Genomic DNA, 15,980 nt, shown 5'->3' with positions numbered 1-15,980 from the left:
CCAGAGTTTCTTATCTTCCTTCCAATTGACAGGGAATATGCACTCCTTTGCATACACAATTTCTTTGTCTATATGCTTCATAAGCATTTTCTGTAAAGAGGGCCCATTGCTTTTGGAAGGGTTATTTTTTTTCCAACAAGTTCAGAGTCATGGCTCTTCTAGGCCAAATATCTACATTATGAAATATTGTTCCTAATTTCTTTTGAATAGATATTAGCTAAAGATCTAAGTATGATATTTTCAAGAAGTCAAACAACCTTCAAATATTTTTTTCTTAGAATAGTCCAACAGGGTAAATGCACTAGAAAATAATACCTTTGGGGAGAAGAAAGAAGCAGAAATGAAAAAAAAAAAAGAACTGAATTGGTTATAATTGTAAAGGTAATCATTTATCCTCAGAATTTATCATTCAAAATGCCACAAACACTAGGCAAACAGCAATATTAAAATCACATTAATAATATTAACTATTCTTACATTTGTTTGGCTAAGGTTTGAGTATTTTTTTTTAAAGAGAGAGTGAGAGAGGAGAGAGAAAGAGAGAGAGAGAGAATTTTAATTTTTATTTCTTAGTTCTCGGCGGACACAACATCTTTGTTGGTATGTGGTGCTGAGGATCGAACCCGGGCCGCACTGCATGCCAGGCAAGCGCGCTACCGCTTGAGCCACATCCCCAGCCCTGAGTATTTTTTTTACGGTGATTGTTTATTTGTATTTGATCCAGTCTACCAAATGAATAAACTGAAAATTGACACTAGCTATGGAAAAGCCATTTTGAGTTGCTGAGTGGTTTGTTTGTTTGTTTCTTTTAATGAGTGCATTATAGTTATAGATAATAGAAGACAAAGAGAGCAGAGGAAGAGGATCAGGGAAAGAGGAAAAGGATTAGAAGAGAGAAGGGAAAGAAGAAGTACTGGGAATCGAATTGCTGAATTTAAACAGTATATCACTTGAAACTTTGTTTAATGGAAGGATCTTAGAACGGAAATGCATGCATCCTAATAATGCTTAAAATTATTCAAAGCTGGCAAAACTATATGCTAAGGATCCTACTTCTTGTACTTTTTATTTGAATATTCTCTTAGAAACTTCTATTTCAAATCCTCTAATGTATTATCATCATTGCAATTTCACTTCTCTATTTTTCTTAAAACAAAAAAAAAAGGTTTACACAGTAGAGAAGGAGTGGAGAATTATCAATAACTGAGGAAATGTGGGTTGAAGATAGACAACACATACAAGTAAGGCTCCTTCTCACCCACACACATAATCCACCGGGGACTGTTATCTGATCAAAATTAAGAATATTTTCCAGCTCACTTCACCTGATTTAGTTTAACCTTTTGCTTTATATAAATAGAACATGTTTTACTAAATAAAAATATTAAACAAGAAGGCTAGATGACACTCTTTAAGTCACTTTATTTCTAGGATCCTTTTTTGCTTTTTTCATTGGGATACTAAACCATCCTGTCTTGCCTTCTGTATTTATACATAATTTTCAGAATTGGAGAAATATAATGAATTTTGTACATGGCCAAATCTGGGTAGTATGTGTCTAAAGTTCCAGAATAGTTGGAACTTTAAACATTAATTCTATATTAGCTCTCATTGGTGAGGATATAATCTTATTTGGTCAGGAAATGAATTTGGCACCCACATTGTATCTATTTTATGAAACCAATATGCCCTGTCATATGCCTTGGGCTTATAAGGAGGAAACCATCTAAATCCTTGATTCTTACAATGTGTCTATAGATCAGCTGCATTAGCCTCATCCTTGAACTTGTTCAAAAGCAAATCCTCCCATCCACCCCAGAGCCAACCAAATCATTATCTTCAACTTATCAAGATCCAAGAGACTCACATACAGATAAAATTCAAGAATCACTGGTCTAGATCAGAAATTCTCAAAGGGTGATAAACTAGCTGTATCAGCAGCATCTGAAAATTTGTAAAAAAAAAAAAATATGACAACTCATTCACCCTATGCAGCCCTACTACATTTTAGCAAGTTGTTCAGGAAGTTTTTAACCACCTTATACTTTGACAAACACTGACCTCGATCATTAGATTTTGATTTTGTTTCAGATATTTTCTATGTACCAATCATCCTGTTATCTGCTTATTTTTCACACCTATTAGAGTGATTAATTGTATAACACATTGTATATCAGGAAAAAATGCTTTGGCTATTGAAAAGTTCTAGAATTTTCTCAAATATTTGAGAATAAATTTCCCAGCTTAGGCTTATTAGTATGCCTGTCTCTCTCCTGTTATCTCCTAAAATTCTCATAACTACATTGACTTACTTCTTCTTTACTTTTTCTTGCAAACAAACAAACAAAAAATAGAGGTACTAAATGAGTGGAGAATAGTCATGACATTAGCTACCCATTTGTATTTAGTATTTTCTGTTAGCCTATTTGCTCCCTATGTAATATAAAAAAGACAAGAAAGAAAAGCCATTAGCAAAACCAATTGGTAGAAAGAGAACTTCACAATAATATATATTTTTGAAGCCAGAAAAAAAAGAAGAAATATTTCAAAGGCAAGTGTTTCTTAAAAACCACAAATTAACTCTGAGCCATATTGTATCAATCTTCAGTCTATTGGCAAGAAGTTGAAATGGTCCCATCTTTAACATCAGTCTGGTTCAGTGATCATCTCCTGTATGGAGCTTTCCTGTCTCTCTGAGGCAAAGTTAGCAGTAACTCCTTCAATATCTTATAAACATGTTGGCATATATTTATCCTAGCTTTACCTGTGGTTTATTTCTTCATTCACTACACAATCAATACTTTATCTCAGTGACCTCTGAGTTACCAATAGCAAGCACAATCATGCACTTTAGTCAAGACTCAATAAATTGGGTGAACAAATGAGTAAAATTATTACAGTAAATACAACATACTCTTTTGAAGACTAAGAGCTTAAAAATGAAAAAAAATTGATATCAGAAATAATCTTATATTACTTCTTATGTTACCAGTGCTAGGATCTTGTTTACGTTGCATCTATCTGGGCATTTTTGACAACTATAGTTGTAATAAAATCATCATCTTACCATCCCTTGGATATAATAAACCCATGTTTTCCTTTGCTAATGAAAAAAACGCAAAGCCCTTATTAAATGGCATACTCAAATGTATACAGCATGTTATTTGAAATACCAGAGAAACATCTTTATTTTTTCCATTGCCCTATACTGCCATTCAAAAGACCATGGAAGAACCTACAAATTATATGCCTTTCACACTTAAATAATTGTGAAAAATTGTATTGTGTTTCACCTGAGTCATTGCCTTGGTCTATACATTTGCCATCCATAAAAGGAATATTTCTTGTCCTGCTTCACCATGTTTAAGCTTAACCCTTCTTAGTATTTTAAATAATTGTTTGTTGTTGTTGTTGTTGTTTTTCCTTTTTCAGGATATCTTTGAAAAATTTCAAGAACCCATTCCATCTTATAACACCCATTCCTCTTCCAGTTCCCATGCTTGAGTCTTCTTGGTGTTAAAGAAGTTGTGTATCCATATCAAAGAGAAGAGACAGCTTAGCCTTGTATGAAGAATCCCTTTCATTGCTTGGGTCCCAGGCAAGCATGTAACCAGTGGGTAACCTTTAGCTCCAGACCAATCAGCCTAGTGTCCAGTGACTTCTTTTTCTTGGATGTAGCAAAGAAGGGTTCTGACTTTGAATCTTTGAAGTGGGACATCAGAAATTTGCCATGCAGAAAACCCCAAAGATCTCTGGAGCCAGAGAATCAATATCTTTAACAATACTATACCTTTACCCAGCAATTAACTCCCTCCACACTTTAGCTGTCAAAACATATTTGAGTTTCAGAAGACCACTCAAGTGTCAAGTTTGAAGAAATGTAGATAAGGGTAGGGAAAAGAGAAAAGTGGCCACTAAGAAAAAAATTTTGTGTATACAAACTCATCCTCATGAATATAATTAGTCACTAATTTGACTACATACTTTTTTGTTTAGTTTCTGACTTAAACCTTCTTAGTGAGAACATTTGTATAATTCTTCTATACAGGTGATAAAATCAGTTCAAGAAAAAACATCCCTGGGGCTGGTAAAATGTTGCAGAGTAAATATATGCAAAATGCTTCTCATTAAGCTAAGAGATAATGCAGTCTCTATGTGTGTAAAACCCCTTGTTCTGTAACTAAACATGTGGTTTGGAAATACTGGAAGGCAATATATATTTCTCACAAGCTTTCCCCAACTACATATACTGCAAAATGACTGCAGAGATGTCATGCCAAAGTCATAATAATTTCTTAACCATGTGGAAGAAGATATGGGGGAAAATGAATATTTAAAAATGCCTTAAATCTCAACGCTGGAAAACACTGATTTATAACAAATTCCTAGCAAAAAAAAAGTCTGATATAAAAAGATTAATTTTTAAATTTCTGTTAAAGTATATAATTCTTTCAAATTATGAAAATATAATTCTTAAAATAAGAGATCTAGAATATATAACCATATAAATCTTTGGTTCCATGAAATATGTTGATGATTATTCAAGTTCTTATTCAAAATGAAATGATGACACTGAAATATGGAGGGGAAAAAATTCTGCAACATTGAGAAGAACATTCCCACTGCAAGATCTGACTCCATCTTTTCCCCTTTTCCTGTTTTTGGTGTTTTTGTTTTTGTTTTTGCTTTAAATACTGATACTAATTTATTCTTACTGGTATAAAAATACTGTTTGACATACCCATGTTCAATTAGAAGAAAAAAATTGAAAAATGTAACTGCTAACTAAAGAGCTTTGTGTGCTAAATTCAATTCAGGTTTAATTTGTGAACGGAAATGTTTCAACATGTATTTGCTTAAGGATCTGTGATCTACTCACTAACTAACAGTCTGAGATATAAGAAGGAACATGAACCTGCTGTGAGTTTTTAAGCTAGAACTTATAGAATTTTCATATTTTAAATTTATCTTTTTCTATGATTTTTTTATTAGTTTTATATTCTTTTCATTATTCTGTGAATTCTCATTCCTCTCTCCAGGAAAATCAGATTTCAGGAGTTCTCACACAGTCAAAACCTTCCAACATGTAATTTATAGTAGAGGACTCAATCCAGAAACACATCTAAATTCTGTTCAGTTACAATATCTCTTTTCTTAAATGTTCTCACATATAAAATCACTGTATTCATCCTTACATATTATCTCCACCATAAAAATATCAGTGCACTTTCAGAAAGGTTCTTACTCTTGCAAAATTATTAAAATGTCTATCTGAAAATCAATGGTAGCTTTGGTGACATAATTACTCTAATTTTTCAAAGCCAGACATTCATAAATGTGTAGCTATGTCTTGTTCTGGTGGTAAAGTTCAGGATTTGTTAATTGATGCAATCAGACTGCAATGGTCCCAAGGCTGCCGCAGCAGTATGCTCACCTACACTAAAGTACAGCTACAGCTAGGTCCATAGTGAGAAACACTCATTTAACCATAACAACTGAGAAACTGTATTGCTAAGTAATAAATTTGCATAGGCAGTTGTCTGTAGATTGTCTGTACTCTAGCCACACAATAAAAAGCAGAAACATATAGAATCTTACTTCTTTTCCCTCTGAAGGAAAAAACAAATCACAGAGAACAGAATTAGAAAACACAGGAGCCCTCTCTTCAACCCACATAAGCTTATTATGGGATTATAAGAATTGTATCAATAAAGTGATGCTGCACTGAAATAAAAACTTTTCATTTAAAAGTAAAAAATTATAGAGGCTAGTAATAGAAATAAACACTTTGAAAGCCAGTGTTAATTTTCTGACTTCAAAGTTCATGAAAGCATTTGCAAATAGCATGTACTTCTTAATATGTACATTCCATATTTCAAAAATTATATTATAAAGAGGGCATGATGCATATAATCAATGATTTCTTATAGCAGAAGAGAACTTTATCATTTTACCTACTTTTCTACCAAAAACTAGGAAACTTTAGTAGCCTTCCTTCTATTGTATTTGTATTAATAAAGATTTTGGAAGAATACCATTGCTGTATTTACATATATACAACTTGAGGTGTATGAGAAAAGCAAGCAATCAGCAGCTTCAATTTGCTATCTTAAGAATCTTCCTGTATTCTTATTATCCTGCGATTGTGTTCAGAGCTTAAGAATTTAAAATGGGGGGGGGGAGAAAAACCTTACACTAGCAATCATCATTTTTCTTGTAATCAAGTCTACACTTCTTTTCATATTCTTTTACTGGATTGCTTTTCTCTGTTTATTGTTGTTGCTAAACAAGGTGAGAGTTTAGGCGACATTTTTCAATGATGACTTTTTTACAATAACAAAATCTTAAATGCAGTCTCTCTTTTCCTCCTGCTATGTTCTATCAAATTCATCTTTGTATGGGAGGCACAAACTAAAATGAGTAAATTGCCCTTAGTAGGTAGTACTCTTTTCTTGACACTAGGAAGTAAATTGTCAAAGAGTTACACGGGGTTTTAGCTGCATGATTCCCATTGACTTTAATGGGAGTTGCAAGGAAAACACCCCATGCAAAGCTTAGAAAAGTAGGGGTTAGTTTTCTTTATGGTCTCCACTGTATTTTGTACCCTCTATCCTTGAACACTCCGCACACACTTCTTTTTTCTCCCTTTCCTTTGTACCTTATCCCTCAAAGGATATGAATCTTAGGCCTTTTCATTTCATTGTCCTTGTACCTAGCTAGTCAACACACTCCACCTTCAACACTAATTCCACAGTGTTTCAATTAAACATCTCATTCTCAACTCTCACAACCCTAAGGCACTTACTGCCATCCAGTTTATGTGAATAGAGAGAAAAAACTTGCTTTATATTTTTATAAAATATCATTATAATATTAACATGATGTTTTGTACTATATTTCAAATAATATGAAAATTGCCTAAGTTATATTATTTAGTACTTCTTTAAAATGCCCACTAATAGTATCACTCTCATAATTATTTAACTCAAGTATTTTTATTATATCCTGAAAGTTTGTATAGAGCACAAATATAAATATACCAGGCATTGCAACATAGTTACTATAACCTATCAAGCAGCAGTTAGCTACAGTGCTTCAAAGGACAACTGGTGAACAACATAATAGATACCATGTTCGCTCCTGGCAGAATGGGTACACAATTCCATCATGTCTGGGGAATGAAGGATACCCTTGTCTGTTTGATGGGTACAGCAATACCATAACTGCCTGATGTCACTCTTATATAACGCATTGTAACACACACACACACACACACACACACACACACACACACACACACCTATGGGATTGTTCTAATTCTCTAGCAAGTTTTGATTGTGCAGAGAGCCAAACTAGGCTAGCTTTGAGCTAGATTTTTATGAGTGTTTGGTTCTGTATAGAATGCACAAAAGGCCCAATCTTTGTGCCTACCACTTTTTTCATTACTGTGGCATTAATTACAAAGTAAGATGCCAAGTAATTGGCAAGGGAACACTACTTGCTTATTTATCAGATACCTTTATCCTATGCTTCTGGCTTCTCTCCTTTACTGCACTTTTATAATAGATTACCAGGGTAGCAATGCAAGGAGTAAAGGGTCTTTCCTTTGCACATTTATAACTCAACTTACCTTGAGTTCTTTGTCTTATTTCAAATCATACCGGTAGAAAGGATTTGCACTCGGCCAATGTATTAATCAACACACCGTAAACAAACACGTCGAAGTCTAAAACAAAGCAAAGAGTATATTCTGCTAAAAGCAAATTACTACAAAAATTCTCCAAGTTCATTCTTGTACCTATGGATTCATTCTTTCTATGAAACACTGTGGGAGCGTGCCATAAAATACCAGACGTATCAAGCAAACATCCTGAAATCGTCTCAGCCCCCAGGGTACCTCAAAAACAGACAAGGAGATATTTTTTTTTTCAATTTGTTGTCTTTTTTTGCCCCCAGTTATTATCAATTACTACTGTTCTATCTCTATGTTGATCATGACAAAAGATATGTTTTTCATAAAATAACACATTTGGACATAATAATGAGAACCTCGGTTCCCATCTTCCCGGTTGCGGAATAGCACGTCTCGTGCTGTACAGGCGCAGTTGGCTGTCCAAGGACCCTGATGCCAAATTGCGGAGGATATTCTTGTCGCTGTAACAAATTGCTTGCTGGTGGGCTGTGCAGAGTGTTGTTCTGGCAGCATCAGAGTTGTCTACGTGTCTGTCACTTGGTGAGGCTGCTTCAGTACTAGGTGATTCCACCTCACTCCCCACCCCTTTTCTTTTCCTTCAATACATTTTTTTTCAGACTTACCTTTGCTTCCCAGTGAATGGGGGCCTTAGCACTCACTTGACAGTGAGCCTATGGAAATGTCTCCCAAGCTCTCCGTACAGGTATCTGTAGGGTGAGAGAAGGATTTTTTCACAGTGCCATACTTGTTTTCCATACAAACCTACAGGCTGCCATTATAGCCACCCACATTCCGGTTGGCAAGGCACTTCTACAACGAGTGCCTTAATGAATCCAGACAAAACTGCACAGCGTTTCTGACACAGGAAAAAAATCATGCATTTTAATGATATTGCAGGGTAATTTACTTCTTTCGTCTGTAAAATATTAATGGTCAATGTTATCTGATGACATTTCAGCCCAGAGATTACTCTGCATTTTATCCGGTGCTTATTTTTAAGCATGAAGATGTTTCTTTTTTTATATAAAATCCTCATATTAAATATGTCTCTTCAGTGAGGATCTGTTAACAAAGAAAAATAAAAGCAAAAACATAAATGAGTAGACAATATTCAGTAAACAAATTAGCGTGTAAACATACCGCAGGCAATCCCAACAGTGTTGACTACCTATGAAGGTATATAATTTAATGCCTCCAGATAATTTGTGGGTAAAGTCTAGCCAGCTGACATTTTGAGATAAATAATAAATAATACGCTTATTTCATTACTGAGTTTATAATTAAGTATAAATATAAAGGCACTTTTAAAATTATAACTTTGAGAGAGAGAGAGCATTTTAAAATTGTTTTGTGAAACTGAAAAAAGAAAATATAACGAATGCAAAGAATATAGGAGCCGTTTTTATTACATAGAACTGCAGTAAATTTTCTCCATCAAACATATTCTGCTGTACTGGTGTACAATTTAAGACTAGAGAATGTATCAAAGAAGCTAATGGATTTTTTTTTCTCAAAAGATAATATACAAAGGAATATTTCTAGAAGGAAATGAACAGGCTTTTAACCTTGTGAAGAAATGTTTGTTTTTGCTCCTCTCATATATAAATGTACTTATTGGTGTTATTGTCCAAACTGTAGCCTTGAATTAAGTGGACTGTAAAGTTACCCTAAATACTTCAATATAAAGATAATAGATAAGATTGTTTTCAAAGAAATATATTTTAATTTCAAACACACACACACACACACACACACACACACACACACACACACACACACACATAGTGGAACTTGGAACAAGACTAAAAGATATTTTAGCAGTTCAACTCTTAGAGCACATAGGTAAAATTTTTAGTCCAGGGCGATGTTTGAATTAGCTTATTTTTCATCTTGACTACAGAGACAACATAAGTCAGCCCTGGTTCTGGACTCATAATTAGGTTTTGGCTTAAATGTGATACTAACTACAGGATATTTCTCAAACTAAATTTATCAAATCATCCTTCCCCTGACACTTAGGTGTTTTGTTTTATTCTCTAAACCCTGGAAGCACAAATTCTCTAACTTTCATCACTTAGTAGCATCTAGTATGAGGTTATTGATCCTAAAATTGCTAGGGTTTTCTAAGAAAGCTGCTTGTTGGTTCTGCCCTGTTGTCACTGAAGTGGTTAAAGCTTTGTTTGTTTGTTTTGTTCTGAATGGCTCTTAATGGATTAAGCTTTAGGCTTTCACCAAAACAGTCACTGATTGTTAAAGTAGCAGGGAATAAACTAACCACAGGGTGTGTGTATGTATGTGTGTGTGTGTGTGTGTGTGTGTGTATACTGCCAGAGCAAAGTAAATTATGATTTTTTTTAAGTTTTGAAACTAAGCTACTATAAATGTGTTAAAGTATTTCTTACCATATATCTTTAAGAAGTCTCTTCTCTGTAAATTGCCACAAATTATGTTAACGGATACCTACTATGGATTCACTATATTTCATCAAGAATAATTGAATTAAACTTATAATGACCCACAGCTATTGAGATAGATGATATTAATTACAGTTGCAAGACCACATTTTACTATGAAATTAACATGCCATTGTGTTTGGATTCTAGAAATGCTTTTCATAATTTTACCAATAATATTCAAAGTAATTATTTCATTTTTATAAACCTTTAAAGCCATCACTGGGACATTAAGAGACATATATGCCCCTGTCTTCACAATATTATGCTCTGGTTCTGGACTCATAATTAGGTTTTGGCTTAAATGTGATACTAAGTACAGGATTAATGAGCTGACGAGTAAAGAAACACCCATATCTGGAGAAACAGATGGAAATGCATGAATTTATAGGACTATTTAATACAGTGCCAGCTCCTCTACACGAGGAAGTCCTTGTTCAAGGTCTCAATACCAATGCATGGTGACTGCAACTGCTAAACACTACAATCAACCAGTGACACTCCATTGTGTAACTCTGCTGATGTGCATATGGAAAGAGTGACCAGACTGTGTTTAAGTCACCCTTTCCAGATCTCCAGGAATGGTGTTCAGGGCCATTCTTGAGTTTCCCCTACCCACTGGTATTGTTGGTGTGTACATCTGGCAGAGCATTGCTAACTCCTCCTGGATATGCTGGAGAGGACATACATTTTCTTTTCAATGGGAAAATCATGAAGTCTAGAAGAAATGGACTGAAAAAATCATGGCCTTACTTTAGCTTTAAATAACAGAAGATTCATTCATTAATATCACAGGGATGATAATCCTTTGGAAATTTTTCAACTGTTCCAGAGAGATGCCGCACAGCCTCTGGGCCTTTCTGAATGCCATACAAGCAATATTAACTTTGGAAATAAATAAAATTAAGTTACTATAAACATAGAAATTAAAAGCCCTCCAATGTACCTTTGGATTCTTTAGGAAATGAATATCGTGCTTCATATTTGTACATAAAAGTGCAAATGAACAGTTTGTTTTACTCCTTGTGACATTAGGTCAATCCACTAATTTCACATATAAAAGAACAGCAAAAGTTCTCCTCTTTCTCATAAGTATTGCGCATAAAAGACCTAAAACCTTGAAGGAATTTTCTAATTTCCATCTTATACTCATGATAAATACAATAAATTGAATTGAAAAAAAAGGGGCTGTATTAAAATACATAAGCTTCAAATGAGGGTACATTTAGCATATGGAGAGGGCGATCAATTCCTCCGTATGCCTGTGTGGTCTTTGTAATTTTCAGAATTCCATTCAAAGTGCTGATATTCTGATGACAGAAGTAACTGCCACTATAACTCCAGAGCCTAGCATTAAGAGAAGGGATTTCAATGAGTGCAATAAAAAGAAGGCAATTTTTCCCCTTGCATGTAATATTCTAAAATTAAGGTGGGGAAAGTGTTACAAAACCTAGATGAATACCCTTAGTGAACAACTAATTTGCTAATTGTGTGACACCCCAAAAGCCAAATGTAGTTAATATTTATATAAGAAAAGATGGTGCAGTTATAAAAAGTAAGGTCACTGTGACATAATCCTTTCTTGAGACATTGTACCAAAATGAAGAAGACAGGGGGTGATCATGAAAAAGGTATGTTTTTTCCCCTTCTTTCTTTCCTTTTAAGATGTGGGATACCTCTAATTGACTCACTTGCACTTTTGTGTCTAACACCTTCTGAAAAGCAAAACAAACAAATTGTATATACAGAGCTTGGGATCTCTCTTTTGGTTGTGCCTATTTTTCTGGTGGTATTTTCCAAAGAGTCCCTCATTTCACTTTCCCTGTTATTGTTTCATTTTTCCTGATTACTCTGTCCTGAACCATATCCTCTTGCACTAATACTTTTTAAGTCTCCTCTTCTATCATTCTTTTGTCATAGAGAGGAGGAGGGGCCTTGGGGAAGGGCATGGCCTAGGATACTCCCTAATCTTCTTCCCTGTTTACAGCACCACCTGCAAAAGAGGAGGTAATTTTCCAGAGCTTGAATGAAAAGCTTTGGCCTCTCTATAGAATGGGATGCACGAGGCGGAAATAGAGTTTGTTAACCCGGCTGAACCATTAAAAAGATCACACATGACAGAATGGCTTTAGAAACAGGAATTTAGGCTAGACCAGGTTAACTAAATGGGAACTCACTAAATCGGGTGAACTTTCCTGACCTGCAGACATCCAAAATCCCAAATTTATACAGAACCTTTCAAACAATTGGATTATGAAGGCTTTTTGGAAAAAAAAAAAAAAAAACATTTTCATGAAAAGGAAAGATAACTTGGCTCTCCAGTAGTATTCCCCTGAGAGCAAAATCATGTATGCCTTTTTAAATTAAGTACAAAACCTAGGACTGATTATCAAGGAATTGATTTCAAAAGGTTTGGGGTTTATATACTAACTTAGAAAGATGAAGCACAATTTTAAAGTATTTTTAAAATTATGATACTCCAAATTTTTATTAAATTCTTACTCAGAATAGAAAGAGGTGCAAAATTGGAAGTAAAATGTATAAGAATTGAAGTTAAAAATAAATAGGAGTTTAGTCCAAATCTAATAAACTGACCAGTTCATCTTTACACATTGTAGTCCCTACAGGACTTGGGCAAAGATAAAAATGTTTACAAAATACATCTGCATTCTGGATAACAGAAATGATCTACGCATATAAATAGATTCTAGTCACTTGAAATAATATTATTTGCAATAAGAATCTTAAATTCACTAATTTAAGATAGTCAGATAGACATACAAACTACAGAGAGATCTTATAAGTGAATATAGATGGATACAGATAGAGATAGAAATTACATAGAAATTTAGAAGTCAATGGGATCACTTTGGAATGGAATTTTATTCTTAGTCCTTAATCCTTAGATCAACCAAATGTAATAATTGTTATCTGTTTTCTAAGAAATTATGAATCAAGGAATCCTTGTGTTTCATGGTCAGATTTGAACACCATCTTTTAGCATGATGCATGGCCAAGATTCTTCAAATTTTCTTTAAGAAACAGGAAATGGTTATGGTTTATAAGATTAATGTCCTGTGGCAGTCCAAATCCAGACTGTGAATTACTTCAGAAGAAATTTTCAGTCACATTTACATTTCTTAAATACTTCACTACTTCCTCATCTCTTGCTGTGGCACCCAGAGGCATGGCTTAGCCCCCTGGATGACCAGCAATATGGGAGTTGAGAATGACTTGCTGTTCTACAAAGAGAAACTACATCCAGTCTAAGTATCATTGCTACTAAATCCATTATTTTTTCCTTGATGAGTTGCAATTTCTAAAGTATAACACACACACCCACCACCCACACACACCACAAAATCAACTTATTGTTTAAAAACTAAGTAAGTATTGAGCCATATCCCAACACCACCAATCCACCCTGCCCATCCCGCCCCATACTGCCTCTCTGCCTTGTTTCTCACATTTAAAGTGATGAAAATAATAAGGAAAACATTTTGAAATCAAACAAAAAAATAAGAATTATGGGACCAGAATTGTAGATGACGATACTAATGCAACTGAGCAGTGGCAGTGGCCAGACATTTCTTTTTGTGAGACAATTTTTCACGTAAAAAAAACCCTCAGCTGAATTGTAATATATGGTGCACAACATAAAAAGCACCTACTATGTGTCAAGCAACAAAGATAAACTAATCAGGATGAACAATTGTACAAAGCTTGAGAGGAGTAGATTTTTCTGTGTGTATGCCTTTATGTAAATTGCCTTAATCCATTTAAAGTGAAGACATCTCCAATAAAGGGATGTTAGGCATTTTGTACTATTTGACTTTGATAATGTACTTAGAAAAGAATGCCTGGCATATAGTAGAAACTTAAATATTTGTTGAATGAATGAATGGTTATAAGCACTTTTCAAAAACAAAATAAATCATCTGCCACTTCTAATGTATTTGGAAAGACATCAACAAATGGCTATTGTAAGGAAGATTGCAGATGCTAGTTAGGATAATCTGTGTGGTAGTTTATTTATTCTACTATAGAATTTTTGTTCAGAACCCCTGGGGGAAAACTTTTGTTGTGATTACCTCTAGGCTGGCAGTCAGTGCCTCTGCTCCAGAACAAGATCTCAAACCAAGCCCACGTCCTCTCTTCACGTCCCTGCCACTTAACCATCCAGTTGTTAACACATTTTAAAATCTGACAGGTTATTTCACTTCCAAAATGATACTAAAAGTCACACATGTCAGAACTCCATTTGATAAGTTGTGTTCGTTTCAAATGTGGTATGTGAGCACTGAATCCTCACTCTTTAAATCCTGCAAAGTGTATCAATAATTATGCCAAATCCATCCAACAGTTGATTGAGGTGTTTTCAGTTTGATATGGGTGTCAAAATGCGAACATTATTCAAATCTTTGCCTGGTATGTTGAATGGAAAAAAAATCCATTCATACATTACAGATTAATTCCTAACATGAAAATTAGGACAAGGTATCTCAGATTCAACACACATTTTCTTTGTAGTTGCAGAGGTGACTTTGCTACCTGACACCCAGTCCCTCCTTATTACACCTAATTATATCTGTCATATCTAAAAGTTCTAAGAAGAATAGAAATTTGTATAATTCTCAGGTAGCAGTTTACAAAGAAATAGTTTTTGTGACTCTAGTTTCTAACCTATTTCAAAAAAAGTAATACTTCTTTAATTATAAATTATACACACACATCTCTTGTTCTTCAGGCCTCTCCTGATTTAAATTTACATATTTCCACTGTATTATAAGTGACTAAACTCCAATCAGACACAGTTCAGTAATGGAAACTCTTCACCTGGGCTTCCATTATTTATTTGTGATATTCTTGGTATGTAGCTGAATTTGTGATAGAGTAAACAGAGATAACCAATGAAGAAAATAGGAATAATATAGTTTTATTTTTAAAGTGTTGCCATGAGTGACCAGCATAAAAATTCGGGAAGAAACTGCTTTTTCTCCAAATCATTGTGAACATAAAGTATCAATTTAGTAAAAAATAAAAATTAAAAAAAAACTTCTAATAAAAGAGTTCCAAAATTGAAATAGAGAATATCATTGCATATATTAAATATATTAGTGAGAAGTTTAAGAAAAGTTAACCTTAATTTTATAATCATAAATATCTATTAAATAGATTATCAATTAGATATTGTAAATAAATTGATCTCTGGTATAAACACTTTTTTTCAAATATTAATTTTGGGCAATGCATTTGAGAATTATTTTTCATGGGTAGAATTCTTTTCCTGTAAAGGCCTTTGCCATGGATGGCAATGGCCTGAGATTAACAACTGCACATAAGTTCATCATCCTGTTTTAACTTTGTGGTCTTGAGCTTTTGACCCACAGAGGTGTTGGGAGTTCATAAGGGCAAGACTAGACGGAACAAACATTTGTCTTTGGAGTCCAAGCACTGACCTTAAAGATGTAAAATGAACTGCCTGCTCCTAAAGATATTGTTATAGTCAGGTATGTGAAAATGAGCAGTAAGAATATGAAAAAGAAAGAGGAAAAAAAAGGTGTTGGGGGGGGATTTTAAAGACAGGTTTGGCTAAGCATTTAGTGTATATTTTATATTTTTCGATTTTACTTTTTAACCATGTTTTGCTTTTAAAACTGTAGACAGAAGAGTTAGGCTTCTGACTTTTAATGAATTGCTGTGAATTTTGATTACATACATTACTACAACCCTCTGGGGCTGGGGGACAATTATAGTTCATTATATGCATCTCAAGTTGTTTATTCCTTATGATGCACAAGGATAGTTTAAGGACTTGTTTCTGCCAAGAGCTT

The 15,980-nt window shown here is 34.1% G+C and overlaps 1 long non-coding RNA gene across 4 annotated transcripts in view; it reads right to left on the bottom strand.

The window, feature by feature from the left end:
* The window catches only part of LOC120886553 (uncharacterized), a 102,670-nt gene that overhangs the window by 85,099 nt on the left and 1,591 nt on the right, over window positions 1–15,980 (bottom strand). For 3 of the 4 annotated variants that reach the window (XR_013439052.1, XR_013439053.1, XR_005729576.2), the window contains exons 1-2: window positions 8,317–8,497; window positions 7,631–7,726 (exon numbers count right to left, since the gene is read on the bottom strand). This is a non-coding gene — a long non-coding RNA (uncharacterized LOC120886553). Of the gene's footprint in view, window positions 1–7,630; window positions 7,727–8,316; window positions 8,498–15,980 lie in introns of those variants that run through there. The other variant, XR_005729577.2, reaches the window with a different exon arrangement.

Source organism: Ictidomys tridecemlineatus, chromosome 5, assembly GCF_052094955.1.
Source record: "Ictidomys tridecemlineatus isolate mIctTri1 chromosome 5, mIctTri1.hap1, whole genome shotgun sequence".
NCBI classification, from domain to species: Eukaryota; Metazoa; Chordata; class Mammalia; order Rodentia; family Sciuridae; genus Ictidomys; species Ictidomys tridecemlineatus.
The sequence above is the reverse complement of the archived record's forward strand: the minus strand, read 5'-3'. Positions and strand labels throughout refer to the sequence as shown.